The 15,249-nt window shown below is 41.2% G+C and overlaps 1 protein-coding gene across 3 annotated transcripts in view; it reads right to left on the minus strand.

Moving 5' to 3' along the window:
• The window catches only part of znf438 (zinc finger protein 438), a 53,565-nt gene that overhangs the window by 19,394 nt on the left and 18,922 nt on the right, over positions 1-15,249 (minus strand). For 2 of the 3 annotated variants that reach the window (XM_073488810.1, XM_073488809.1), the window contains exon 2: positions 88-184. The gene's annotated coding sequence lies outside the window, so the exon portion shown is untranslated. Of the gene's footprint in view, positions 1-87; positions 185-11,792; positions 11,851-15,249 lie in introns of those variants that run through there. The other variant, XM_073488811.1, reaches the window with a different exon arrangement.

Consider the following 15,249-nt stretch of genomic DNA (forward strand, 5'->3'; position numbering starts at 1 on the left):
TGCTGGGACACTTTAATTTACCAGCGTAGGATCCATTAATGTATCTTATCTTAAAAGTAACTACTGTCAAACCAAAAAAGTGTTTACCGATTGGATGATCCTTCCTCCTCAGCTGCTCCCTCGCTCCTCCTTCTTCTGGATGGTGCCCGGGATGTGGTCCTGTCCCCGCCTCTCCACACAACCCCTGTAAAGACATCAAACAACAAACCTTAAATATAATTGTTAAAAAAATAGAGAAAAACAACAATCTTAAGGCAAACTGTATAACTGATTTGCTATGCAAATAATATGGAGTCCCAAAGTGTCAAAATACCTAAAAAATAAACAAGACATCATTAATAATCATATGAATAATCAGATTAAAGTTAATTAATATTTAAACATACATATAACCTTATTATTGATTCAAAACTCAAATCATTATTACAAAAGCTAAAGACATTATAAAATCAACAATAAAAGCAAAATGGAATTAGCTAGCTGGGTGGGAGGATAAGAACAGATATGATTAGCTGAAATGTGGAAAGTGGACGGTCCCTGGTGACAACTCCACTGTCATGACACTTGATATTATGACGTAATATCATTGTGAAAAAAGCAATTATGAAATAAAAATATACTAGAAAAAAAGGCATTTTAAAAATAAAAAAAGGACCATTGTCATTGTGTATTATTTGTATTATTGTATAATAATAATAATAATAATAATATATATTTTTGTCACACTTAATAATAACCATCATTAATAAATGGTAAATTTATAGTTAAACAGTTCACTGTTAACTATAATGAAATGCCTTATAGCCATTTATTAAACAACGGTTTCTAAACAAATTACAAAGTATTATAAACAATAAACAACTGCTTATTAAATGGTTTATAAAGCATTTCATTGTTTGTTAAGAGTGAAATAACCATTAACTAATATTAAATTAACTTTTATTTTACCCTTTATTAATCATGGTTGTCATAGAGTGCTACCTTTATTTCTTAATGCCTTATTTATTTAATAGTGACACATTTGGGGCTCCATAAATGTCCATAGTATTTTTTCCATGCGTTCGTTACAGTGTGTGCTGTTCTATAAATTCCTGGAGGCATCATGTGAAGGGTCTCAAATGATCTGTCTGCATCAAGGTAAAAAATGTAACATGGTGTGACGACAAAGTACATTTAGCCGCGGCTCTGCATGGCCTGTTTCAGAAGCATACATATACACACTAGCTACAAACTCTCTCTTATGCACCCCCTTGCTCGCTCTAAATGCCTGTCGCTTTGGACCTCCATTAAGCGAAGCGAGCTCGTTTAGCCAGTGTTTCGGCAGTTGGGGACGCAGGCTGCCCACTCAGTCAGATCCAGCCGTATTAAATAAATAAGGAGCGCTCTTCTGTGTAAATTATTCATTTAACACGCCTTATCCTCTTCCAACAACCTTGTTAGAGCAACTCAGGAGTGGAGAGGGGGCGAGCGCTGGGGCCAAGGGGGGGGAAGCAGAGGGGAAGAGGCAGACACCGCAGCTCATGTGCGACTCAGCAGAACCTGTGGTGCATCTCTAAGCTCTCTGGGCGTTCAGTCGTAGGGGGGCTAATTCGCCCTGACACCTCCTTTGTTTCAGGGGGAAAACTGACGCGTACACACAGCATTTGCTCACATGCGCACACACTTGAGCACACACCAACATGCACAAACTTAGAGAGAAAGAGCATAAGAGAGGAAATTTTAGTGCATATTCATAGAATAATCATTCTAGTTGTCTGGATAAATTATTGAGAAATAGGAGTCCAAGACACGCAATGCTGGAATGCGGGAGCTGTTTTTTGTGCTGCCTGAACTCCAGTCAGACAACACAGCAAGTCATCCACCCTAAACAAGCTGATTCTGATAAGCCGAGCTGGGGACGGAGAGGAAGATGCTTTGTGAAGGAAGAAAACAACTGTTCTATATATGCATATACAGTGGGGTCCAACAGTTTTAGACCACTAGTCAAGATACTTGCACTTTGATGAGGGTTTCAGGGATCAGAGTTTTCTTTCATCACTAATGATATTTGCTTAAGAATTTGAGTGAAAAGTTGAATCTTTGAAAAATGTCCATGAATTTCAGAATATCTTTATTTGTTTTGTCCCCCTTTTGCTTTAATGACAGCATGCACTCGAGCTGCATGGACTCCACAAGTTAGTGTAAAACCTGCTGACTCATGTAATCGCAGCTTGATCTGACAGTGTTCCACAAAGCTTCTTGTGATGTCACAGAGGATGTTTGGCTATCTCAGTCGTCCAGTGCCCCCATAAATATTGAATGGGGTTGAGGTCGGGTGACTGTGAAGGAAAGTCCATGACAGTCAGGACTCCTTGGTCTTCTTTGGTCTTCAGTAGTTGTGTCAAAGCTTTGAGGTGTTTGGGCTCATTGTCCTGCTGCAGTATGAAGATTGAAGATCAAACCAGAGGGTGGAGCATGTCTCTGATGAATGGAGTGGTGCTTCTCCTCGGTCAGGGTGGAGTCAGTTCTGTGCAGGAGTCTGAAAACAGCCCCAGACTTGAATCTTCCCACCACCATGTTTCACTGTGGCTTTGAAACACTGAGGTATCATTCTCTCTCCTGTCCGCCTCCTTACATACACCCTTCTGTTACTGACATACATCTATAACTTCGATTCCTTTGGTCTTGTGTCCCCTCCTGAAAAGTGGTTTAAAAACTGCTCCTTGTCTACTGAGACACTACAAGACAGCCTTCTTTTGACATAACGACTGCTGATCTGAGTCTTGTGTTGTTTATTCAATAAATGATGTATCTGTGATGAAGTTGCTTTTCTATCTTTTAGTGAACTGAGCTTGAGTGTTTTAGAGTTCCATGCACTGCCCCCTGAGAAACCTTGAGTCTACCCATGATTTTATGCTGAGAGAAGAACAGAAAAGAAATGCCCTCTTGGTTAAGAATAACAATTTGACTTCTGACACTTTCACTTACTTTCTGAATCTTCAAACTTTCTAATTATTTCCAGGGTTATGCGACAATATTAGAGATTTTCAATGTGGTCTCTCTCAATATGACCCTTTATTTCTAACCCTGCAAAGTTATGAGTCAGAAAGACTCCATTCAAACTAGACTTAATTCCTAATACTTGAAAACTCCAGTGATGCTTAAGTTTTAAGCCCCAGTGTTAATTCATTTCAGGTATAAGGGGAATTAAACGCAGTCACTGTAAGTTAACATGATTTACCTGGAACTTCAACCTCTCCTGCGACAACGAATCACAGTGATGGCAGTTTGAAGAAAAGGGCATTTAAATTTATTTAAAGAAACTGAGATACTTTTTCTCTAATACCATACAAATATAAAGCTATTGGCACAAACACAGCTAAAACTGACAGGGAATTTGAATGGTTAATTTGCAGACAGTCCCAGGATCACGGCAGCACAGACAGAACCTGTTCTCTCTCTCTCTCTCTCTCTCTGTCTCTCTGTGTCCGACTCCAGTGTTCAGCCCCAGAGCGGGAGGTTGTTATGTCAACTCTGACAGTGCTCATTACCAGCCTCTACGCTCTGAATTGGAGTTAACAGGCTTTGGCCCAGGCAGAGGCCAGCAAGACCTGACTGCTACAATGGGATCAGTGTGTGTGTATGTGTGTGTGCATGTGCTGAGAGTTAATCACAAAACGCTCTTTCATTTCTAAATCACACCCCGAGGCCACTGTACATTACAGAAGCACTGATACACAATGTACCATGACATCTACTGCTTATTTTCATTTTCCTCTGATCGCAGCGTCCTGCTACCAAAACGCTTCAGTTGGAGTTTGTACGTGAACCAATGGGCATTTCTCAGTGAACAGTTATTATATTGGGATTAGAGCTGCAAGGATTGATCAGTTAATCAATTGTCAACTATTTACATAATTGGGTAAATTTTTAAGGCAAAATAAGTAAAAGTTCTCTGAATCCAGCTTCTTTAAATATGTATATGTTCTGGTTTCTTTCCTCCTCTATGACAGTAAACTGAGTATCTTTGGGTTGTGGACAAAACAAGGCATTCGAGGACATCATCTCAGGCTTTGGGAAACACTAATTAACAGACCAAACAATTAATCGATTAATCAAGAAAAATGATAAACAACTTAATCGACAATGAAAATAATCAAGAGTTGCAGTGCTAATTGAGATTACCTCTGAGATCACACAGTAGACTATTCTATGGTTAAATCGATGACACAAAAATACTTTTACTACCAGTAAGATGTTGTATTGATGGTAATGAACATCTTTTCCATAATGGAATATGATTTTGCATATGTAGTGTAGAAATAATGTGTTGTTGTTTTATAATGGGAAGTATCTTATGGAACTGGCATGTAACTTTTTTGCAAAACTTACAAACTCACATATTTACATTTACAGGTTGCAGATTCACCACAAGGGTTTTACTCAAAGCCACCTATGGGAAAGGAAAGTCAGTAGTCGAGACCTGTAGAATTAGACATGATGACATTTATGTGTGAATCACACCAAAAACAGCACTGCATTAAAGGATCAATGTGAAGGATTTAGTGGCATCTAGCAGTGAGGTTGAGATTGTAACCAAATGTACACATCTCGTCTCACCAAGCGTGGCTGGCTGCTAAAAACGCAAAAGGCCCAATCTAGAGTCAGGGTTTGGTTTGTCTGTTCTGGGCTACTGTAGAAACATGACAGTACAACATGCAGCAGACTCTGTGGAAGAGGACCTGCTACCTCTCTAGATATAAAAGATTGTCATTTCACAAACTTAACACTGGTCAAGTAAAGGAGTTATCTACTACTTAAGCTACAGAAGTACTTTATAGTTCAATCCACATCACCTTTGACCCCCGTTATGACATCACTGTTCTCAAAACATTTCCTGTCCAAGCTGTCCAGCACAGCTCCCGACCAGGTCTTCACCACATTTACTGACATCACAAGTAGCCAAAAAATGTTTTTTTCAAGTAGACCGAGTGATGGGACTCCACTCTATGTTTGCACTGTTTTATAATTTGTACTGACACTGCTGCACAACAACGTCCCAGGGGATGAATAAAGTTCTAGCTACTCTTAATGAGAAGTATACAAGAAGAAAACAACATTGTTTTTACTTACTGACTCAATTACTTCATTTATTCTGCTGTCATAACTCATTATAACTACAGTGAAACCAGAAAACTCACATTAAATGTTGCTGTCTTGATCAAACATTAAATAAAACATTAAGTAAGCAACATATAGATATTTTTGTGTAATATGACTGCCTGTGCAGAGTGATGTTTGTGAAGCACATCTCCTGGAGTTGGTGTGAACTGTTCATTCTTTTTTTTAAAAAAGGCAGCAAGGACTTTTGCTTATGGAGTCTGCGCTGTTATTTAAGAATTTCCGTATCAGTGATGAAATCGCTTTGCGATTTCTCAGAGAACTAAGCTTGATGTTTTGATGTTTTGATGCTGTGGTCACCTTAGCTGTCTGATCGTGCTTTGGATACAACTAATCCAGTTTCTGTAAAGTGTTCCATGCACTGCCCCTTTAGAAACCTTAAGTCTAGCCATGATTGGATGCTAAGAAAGCCCCTCTTTGCTTAGAAGAACAATAAAAGAACAACAATAATCTCTTACTTTCTGAATCCTCAAACTTTATCATTATAGGTTCACATAAAAGTATTAGAGATTTTCAATGTCGTCTCAGACTTTTGGACCCCTCTTTATATCAACTAAGATTTGTATGAGATTAGTTTCAGTACTAGAAGTTATCTGGTTCTGTAATATTGCTTTCAGGAGCAAACAATAAAAAATGTTTTACCTATCTCTAGTTTATCCCCAGAGACAGAATCTGTCACAATCCTTTGTCTCCTGCTGCCATCAGGTGTCTCTCAAGACCTTGATGGCATCCCTCGGCAGTTTCTGCCGCTCCTCTCTCAGGCCAGAAACCACCAAGCAATGTCAATGATTACTCTTGCGATTAAAAGCTTTCCACTTCAAATGGGCCTCATGTTTATACAGGCTCTGATATGGCGGATGGGATAAAGAGCAGGTAGAGCTCTGTGTTTGTGTTGGTGTGCATGTGTGTGTGCCTGGATTGGAGGATGAATGTCATTACGCCCCGGCTCTGTGGACATACAATCATAATGACACGCCAAATGCCATTCTGCATATTGCAGCTGCTTCTTCCTCATGCTCTTCCTCCTCCACCACCTACATAGGCCTATAGAAACCACACTCATATGTTGCTTTAGATTCAGAATGAGTGCAGTTTTTATGCAGGAGGTGGTGGGAGGAGTGATTTATTTCTCCAAGGCTTACCTAAGAACTTTGGTGGTTTTGCAACAGGGACTGGAACAAAAATATTACCAAAACCTTTATAAGGTCCAATTTCCATGTCAGTGTTTTGCTGGGAAAAATTGCCAAGTCTTCAAATGTCTCACCAACAGTTTATTGACTTATCCTTCAGTCTGTCTGTTCTACTGCATGTCTAAGTCTGGGCATGACCAAGTCCTTTACATTACCTTATAAACAAGTTGCTTTTCCCATAATTTTTTTTTATCTCTAGGCAGAATAAGAAGGACAAAAGTGTGAGGTGTCCCACAGCTGCAGCACTGCAACCTAAATTAGTCCAGACCACATGAAAAGCTGTCGTCTCTATTCCAGGCCGGGGCGGGAAAATTACAGCCCTGCTCTCGCTACTCTAGCATTAAACCTCAATTAGTGCACAACTACACCGATGATGTCATCACCGAGAGACCCAAGAGCCCTGAAAATAAGGGGTGCGTTGCTTTACAGAGACAGAGGCTCACAAACCACCTCAAACTTTCAGGTCCTCCCTGAGCACCTCAGCGGCTCAGAGATGTTGTTTTTTCTATCTAACTGGCGAGAAATGAGGTGATGTTCTTTTGATACGGCCTGAAAAAACAAAAGCACAAGAACCTGTGGCCCGCTTCAGCTAAATTTATCAGGAATTTTAATCCAGAGTCGTGACTGGAGCTTTCAAGAGGTCAAGAAGGTAGGACAAGAAAAACTCCTGTTTGACCTCCAGTGACCTGGCAGGAGAGAGAGGAGGAAGATGAGGGGGAGGAGGGTGATGGGGCCTGGCTCCAGTCCAAACACTGTTTCTACTGGCCATTTATCAGAAAAGCAGTGATATTACACAACAAACTCACATAAACAAATGCTGGAGAAATTTCATTTGCTGCTGCACACATTGCGCTGAGCCTGAATATTCCTGTTTGATTAAATAGAGGGTACTGTTATTCTTGAGTACTATTAAGGATCAAAAAAGGTGTTTCATACTAAAATTAAGTAGGTGGTGTCTACATTGGTGTAGGAATGCTGAATGGGGACCAGTTCTAAATGAGTAAAAATCTGTTTCTGAGGTCATCTATCTGTACTGAGGAATCCAACGAGTGACATAAGCATTACAATGAATGTGGTTTGGTGTCATTTTTGCTCTTCCGCTCCACACACAGTGGGCAGTAGTCATGGCAGACTGAAAAGGGAAACGGTTTGAAATGTGGTTATATTTTTTGTAACATAAATCTGCTAATATCAGACGTCTTCCACGGCTCTACCCACAGAGAGTCCTAAGTCCTAGTCCCAGTTCGTCTTAAACTGGTAAGTTTAAAATTACTACATGAAGCTTGTTAGGTTAAGAGCATATTGTTATAACCAAGCTAAAAACACAAGTTTAACTGTATGTTAGGGAAGCACTGATTCAACTTTTCCCATGGAGACATTGATTCCATTACCTCAAACTAGGGCTGTGCGACATGGCCTTAGAATAAAATTGCAATATTTTTAGGCTATATCGCGATACACAATATATATCTTGATATTTTTTACATCTTTTCAAAGCACTTCATAAATGCTCGATATGGGAGAAAAAAATCAAATGTCACAATATTACTGACCAAATCCCTCGATATCGATGTTGGGACAATAATGTAGTAATGACGATTGGTAATTTCACAAACAAACAAGTAGAACAGTCGCGTAAGTTTAGAAAATGACCTCACTTTACTGTAATGCTGCTTTTAGAACCACGAAAAGACAACACTTGTGTCATATCACTATATAATGATAACAAAATCTAAGAGTATATATAGTCTCATATAACATTATATACTATAATGATATAGTATTGATATATTGCCCAGCTCTACCTCAACTCAGGGTATCTGCTGATGTAGATCAAAGATATAATAATTGTGTGCTCTTTACTGCTAATTTATTAATGACAAATTACAAGCTCATCATAACTGATTGGAATGATACCCTTAAAAATAAGAAGTAACATAAAACCCTGGACACAGCACTCAGTGGTCGGTTATGTAGTCTAATGTAGTCCCTCTTGCTGCAGGGACATTGTTCCTTCATGTCGTACAAAGGAGGGAGCACCTTCAACACAGCTCAGCATGGGAACGCTCCCAGGCACCACCTCGTACCTTTCTCCTCTTTGTAACACAGAGAGCCATTCCCCACACTGTGTGAATTATGCATCGACCCTCCCAGCAACTTCTCACCGGTTGTTCAAGTGTGCTGCCCGAGGACCACAAGTCCTCTTCGGTGTACCTCCACCTGAAGACACGGACTGCTCTCACATCTTCAAAGAGAAGTCAATCACGCCATAGATTGTTAGTACCACCCAGTGGGTTTACAAAACTTATACTCCCTCTCTCACAGGTGCAGAGAAAGGGGATGGGGCCCACATTTCTCAGAAAGTGGAACAGATTTTTTTTTTTAGAGCCAAGCTCCAACAAAAACTTCGAGCATGGGTGGGTGGGGGTGAGGGGGGTGGTTGAGATCAAAAGCCTGCAAGTTCCTGGCGAGCGGACCCAATCAGCCAAGAGGGCCAAGGAGAGGAGGAGAGACAAGCGCTTCCTTTTTAAATTGATCCCACTGAGACCCTCAAGGTTCCCCTCACAGGACTCACAGAAAAGCGATAAAAATCTGGCCCTGTGGATCTGACGAGGAACTGGGAGGGTAGAAGGCGAAGAAGAAAGGTGGTTTCGGGGGAGAGAAACAGAAAGAACAGAGGGGAAGTGTGGGGGGAGAGGAGCCAGTTGAGGCAGATCAAGGGGAGACAAGGGAGACAAGAAGGGTGGGCTCATTCTCCGAAGGTGCATCAAGGCATCGTTGTGTGCCAGTTAAGAGCCAGAGTAGGCAGGACTGTGCTATCAGCTATCAAACCTGTGTTATACGTCTGATGATGTGCTCAACCAATTAACCACGGGTGTATCTTTATCCTGCCCAGGTCCTGGCAGCTGAACTGTTGGATTATTTCGTGCTGGCCTGAGATCAGACCCTGGACGGGGCTGGTGTCGTTATCCTCAGCATGTTGGGGCCTCAAAGGAACAAGCGCTATCAGAGCAACCCAGAGACGCCGCAGCCTGCCAGACACACCGCAGACCTGCCCAGTCGACTCCAGGAACACACTAACACACAGCAAGGTGGTGTGTGTGTCCTCTCCAATTCCATGGATGTATTTTACAGTACGATGTGAAGCCATTATCACAGGGCTTCACGACAAAAGCCAGATAAAAAATAAAAAGATCTGCAAATTATATTTATGCAGTGTTTCTAAAATGCATTTTTTCTCTTTTCAATTTTTTCTCTTTTACAGTAGGGATCCTACTGTAGTCTTAGTAGTTCAGATTCCATTAATTCTCTCTCACTTTTCAAAACAGGGTTAAACAACTTCCACAGCTTACAAATGTGACTTCCTTCTGGTTTGTTAATGTTTCTTTGTCTTCTCAGAAAATACTAAAAAGGTGTAGGAAAATAGCTGAAAAAACACAATCTCAATTCATGCGCAGAACATTTTGTAGGTACTTTCTTATATTTCTTCAAAGGGGACTCACACTATAATATAAATTCCTGATATTAATAGCATGTAGTAATGTTTGCCAACTGGAATACACTTTCAAAATGACATTACATTTCATAAATTCAATTACAAAACGGAACAGATTTTAAACGTTTGGCAAAAAATGATATAGCATTTACAGTTTTCACAGGGAGAGATTACAGGTCCAATGCCACTTTTTGCACTCATGCTAGACCTCGACATGTAATGTACAGTATGTCACTGCATGGCCTTGCTGATAAAACATGCATGGTCTCTTAATAGATTGGGGCAGTATACCTTATTAAGTTTCATCTCTTCATTTCTCAAAGCTTCTTGGGGTCTGAACCACACAAACTATTTTCTTAGATCTGGAGAACAACTGTAGGCCAGGACATATCTGCAGGACTACAATACTTCATTACAACGAGTTTGATGGCTTATTAGATGCCAAAATACATTTGTTAATAATGCAACAAGACAGGATTACAGCTCTGAATAATTATATACGGAGCTCCCCCAAGCGTCAGCGAGTGCCTGATCTAGGCTCTCCTCCTCTGTCCACCCCCTTGGGTGCCTGGGTAGGTCCGCTGTTCAACCAGAGGGGGAGGGAGTTGTGGGCCATGATGAAAATTACGATTAAATCACACCTCAAAAGAGAAAAGCGTGCTATTTCCTATCTGTATGTTCAGTGGTTGTCGGGTGTTGATGGGTTGTGTTTAAACAGCCATTAGCAGAGCAGATACGTAGGATTGTGAGCTGCTGCTGTGCCGGTAAACACATTGGCATTTGGCTGTCGCAGTTGCAGAGTCTCTGCACTCATTAGGTAGAGCGTTCCCTCGCAAAACATGTTGCAAGGGAACGCAAAGTATTGCGAGGTAACGCAAAACTTATTGTGAGGGAAAACAAAGAATTGCGAGGGAACGCAAAAATTACTGCATGGAAATGCAAAAATTACTGCATGGAAATGCAAAAATTACTGCATGGAAATGCAAAAATTACTGCATGGAAATGCAAAAATTATTATGAGGGAATATAAAAATTATTGTGAGGGAATGCTAAACATATTGTGAGGTAACGCAAAAGAAATCCTAATGAAAGTCTTCCCATGTCCTTAAAGAATGAGCTCACCCGGACAACAAAATTCAGTCTTTCAGTCAACTAAAGTAGATGGGGAGTTGTTTTCAAAGTTTAAAGAAAAAGAAACACACTAACAAAAATGGCTATGTATGATCAATTTGAGATCTTGGAGCTTCCAGAGACTCGGATTACACTGGACAAGCTTTTCAGTTGTTTGCTTTACATTTAAAAAAAAGTTTCCTTAAGCTAAGTGTATACTGAAAAATAACTATTTCCTACGATTTGTCTTCCGACTACATCAGAAGGCCGAAGAGTTTATAGCTAAACTGAGCAACACTGGAAGGTGAGCCTACTGTCACACAGAGGCAAGATGTGATACTTATTTACATTTCTTGTCATGTTAATTGCAGTTCAACTGTTTAACACTTCCTGTTCCTCTGAACAGAAACGCTCTGTCCTGCGATGTCTTTTTTAACATTAGTTCTGCCAGACCTGTAGCAGCAATTGGAGCTAACTAGCTCTCCTCCTGTTGTTTTCAATACGGACTGTTGGAGCCCTTTTGGTATGATCAGTGCAACATTTCATGATGTTCTGCATTCTGAGACTGAGGAGATAGATGGGCCGGTAAAGTGAAACACTTCTTGTCACATTGGGTCTCCCGCCGAGAAGCCAGCCAGTGATTGTAGCTAGCGCTGTGGAGAGAGAGATAACTATGGTACCAGCATGAGAAGACATGCTGCGTAGTAAATTCAGGTTATCATTTGATAAACAAAAGTCTGTATGACTTCAGCAGAGGAGGGAGCAAGAGGTAGCCTTCATCCACATCTCAGATACTGAGGACAAGTAAGAAGCAATGTAAGTGAAGAAAGACTCACTTGGTCAAACGGAGGACTGGCAGACATCAGCATTATAACCCTGCATTCTGATCTGAATGAAGAGTAGAGGACGAAAATAATCTTATCAGATTATCAGACAGTCTGGTAGCAGTACTACTTAATACAATAAACCAACCTAGCTGTGATGGATAGCCAGTGCTGAGCATGAATAACTTACAGCCTCATAAATAAGCAGATCTCTACTAACATCATTAAAGTAGCCTTGGGCTGACACGCCCCCTTATCCCAGTGCAACACCTTCAACCAAACCCTCTCCTCAAATGCTTTGAAATCATGTAACTATTCAGTGTCAATATTTTGACATTTCATTCAGCTAACTCTCCAGACGAAGCCATTTATTTAACTAGCAGAATAAAAATTGGCAGGAGATGCAAAGTTACGTGACCGGGGCTCAGTTGCCACAGGTAACCTTTTTGGAGGGACTTAGTGTGGCAAATTGATTGCTGAGAGCGCAGACTCATCATGAGTGCTAATTTTCAGCAGCAGCGCACAGCGGAGGGGGAAATAAGAGGCTCTATTTATAACAGAGGAAAACAGCAGAGGGGGATTAGCTTGTCATTAGAATAAAGAGTGCAGAAGAAGAATCAATTTCAGGGTTTAAAAAGCTGACAAACACAGTTCACTTATTCTTTCTCTCACTCCCCCTCTGCCTCTGGCTCTCAGGTCACCTTTTGACTTGACAGCCTACTACCAACAGGATATGATGGAGGTGAGTTTTTTGAGGAGGCAAGCTCAGATTTCACTTTCACGACAGCTCTTTATGTCTAGTCTAATGAGGATCTATTCAACAACACAACTGCCTGAAAATAATAGTGGTTGTCTTCATACCATCAAGGCTGGTAACAGTTGTAGCTGTAGTTTGAGTTTGGCTAACCTAAAGTATCATACTACTCATTTGTGATTAAAGAAAATACTCCTTAATACATTCACTTTCTGTGAATTAGTCGTGCTAGTAACCAAAAGTGGTTATTCATTGAAACAGACTGTAAATTGTATCTATGTACATTTGTCATGCATGGTTTCTGCAGTCAATAGCCTGACAAACAAAAAAGAAAATCACATAATCCTAGCAAACCCATCACCACCACATCTAAATCTCTGTGACATGATCCACATTGTTTCCAAACATGAGGGACTCAATGCTGCACTCCACACAGTCAGGGCAGACTCATGTAGATAAGATGGAGACCTTAATCTGTCGGGAAAGAGACACTTTAAAATGCTAAAAATAGCTATGCTGACTGGATTTAAGGACAGATCACACAGGTGGGGACAGCAGCAACTACTCCTGAAACAAAGTCTTGACATTTAATAAAAAGAAAAAACTAGAAATGAAGAGTAAATTGTGTTTCAATTATGGATTTCCTCAGAAAGATATGAGAGGCTTGTTGATGAAGGTTCTCAGTCATCCAGGTCAATGTAATTCCAAGTGCAATATCGTAGGCAACTGGACTTTCAGTTTCTTGAAGACGTTTCACCTCTCATCCAAGAGGCTTCTTCAGTTCTACCTAACTGAAGGGGAGTTGTCCAGGAGTGTCCTTACAGAGTCATTAAGGAAGCGTGGCAACTCTGAGTTTCAGAGTCTTTAGGCCCACTTGTGAGTTGTTGACCCAACTGGCCTGGACTTGAAACAAGTCTTGTTGCCTATGATATAGCACTTGGTATTATGAGAGTCTTGTAAGTCACACACCAATAAAAAGTGCATCTACTCTATGACTTTAAAAGTCATGTTTTTTGTCAATGTCAATGTCTCAAAAGATCAAGCCAAAGGCAATTTTCCTCCTCGTGGACAATAACCTTACTAGCTAACTTCCCTGTGGGTGTTGCTAGGATGGGTGAACCAACACTTCTTTCAGGAAATTTTGCACTGAGGTCAGGCTCTTTAGCCTAATTTTCACCAAGCAGTCCGGTTCAGTTTGGTTCAGTTCACCACACTGATCCAATACTAAAAGGTGGAGTTAAAACACTGCAGAGCACTGATTGTTCATCTTGTCGTCTGCGCTCTGATGTAGGATTTCCCAAACCCCCGTTTTTTTATCAGCAGGTTTTTGTCTTGCTGCCTACGGCAAAAGGTTAATAGATCACAGTGTGTCTTTAAACCAGTGTCCCGTGTGGTTCCTGACTGCTGGAAAAGTGACAGAGATTACCCATAAAGCACGGCCATTACAAACCCCACCTACATTGAAGAGTGGATTTAGGTACAGTTACCACAGGTTCAAAGGGTACTAATCTGAAACTACTTTGATGGAAATTATGCCCATCAGTATGTTGGGAATGTGCTCCTTTTCAGGAATCGCCTGTTAAAAGTGTTTGATATCATCATTTTCATGATTGGCAGTCCACCTGGTCTCACTTCAGGTGTGCATAATGGAAAAGGCCTTGGAAAAATCAGTTTTCGGGAACTAGACCAGGAAGGAAGCTTTGGGCTTATTATCAGACAGAGCCAGTCCAAACTGATCATCCTACTACCCCTCACCACAGATCCCTCAGCCCCTGACCTGGGCCATCGTGTGCCCGCTGTTTAACCTGGACAAGTCGTGGGGACAGGAACCACACAGGAAACAGTGTAACTCGACACGATCAGGAAATCATGCAGGGGGATGGTGAAAACAAAAGTAAACTTTTCCACCAACGCCATATTACAGCCAAAGCGAGTTTAGCCGGGCGGAGGCACTGGTACATTTCTCTTCTCAGCCCAGGTTAGGCCCACATAGAGCAGCTAAGCTGGCTGTAGGAGGCAGCATTGGAGGGATTTATCATTCAAAAGGGATTGCTTAAGAAGGCACCAAAAGGGGGGATGAACTGAAGACAACCTCCCAATGTCTCCTGTAGAGGATGCTGCCAAGACTCTTCACATTACTGATACAGTAGCAGGAAAACATATTCAATTAATACACTACAGCAGACAGCAATACTGGACTCTCCAATCCAATCGGCTTATGGAGCATCTAATAGCATACGAGGAGGAAGGATATTGTGCTAATTTGTCTTGTCTGTGGAGCGCTCTGACAGCCCCATTGATGCTGACATCTCTTTAACATGAGGTTAGTGGGTGTTTGGCCTCCCTTTCAGCCGTTTGTGAGCTGCAGAGCCTGGAAATGATTAGGCCTGGGAGGGCAATTAGCCTGAGCATCGCTGGGCTAAATATAGTCCGGCTTGGCCCAGCTCTGCTCCTGGGTCATATCCACATCACAGCCTCCACGCAGGCATGTTAGTTCAATCTGGATCCCGTTTGTTTTATGACTGATGCGAAGGCTCCGCTGACTCAGACGAGATAACATAACTCAGCCGTCGATCAGGTGTCTCGGGAGGGAAGGAAGTGAGTGGGAAGGAGTCGTGGAAGAAAAACTGAAGGTATGACGTTTGAAAGGGAAGCACATGTTAACCTCAATAGTCGGAGCAGCATGTTCCTAAAGTTGACTGACTCATATTTATT

The sequence above is a fragment of the Pagrus major genome, chromosome 19 (assembly GCF_040436345.1).
Source record: "Pagrus major chromosome 19, Pma_NU_1.0".
In the NCBI taxonomy this organism is placed as follows: domain Eukaryota; kingdom Metazoa; phylum Chordata; class Actinopteri; order Spariformes; family Sparidae; genus Pagrus; species Pagrus major.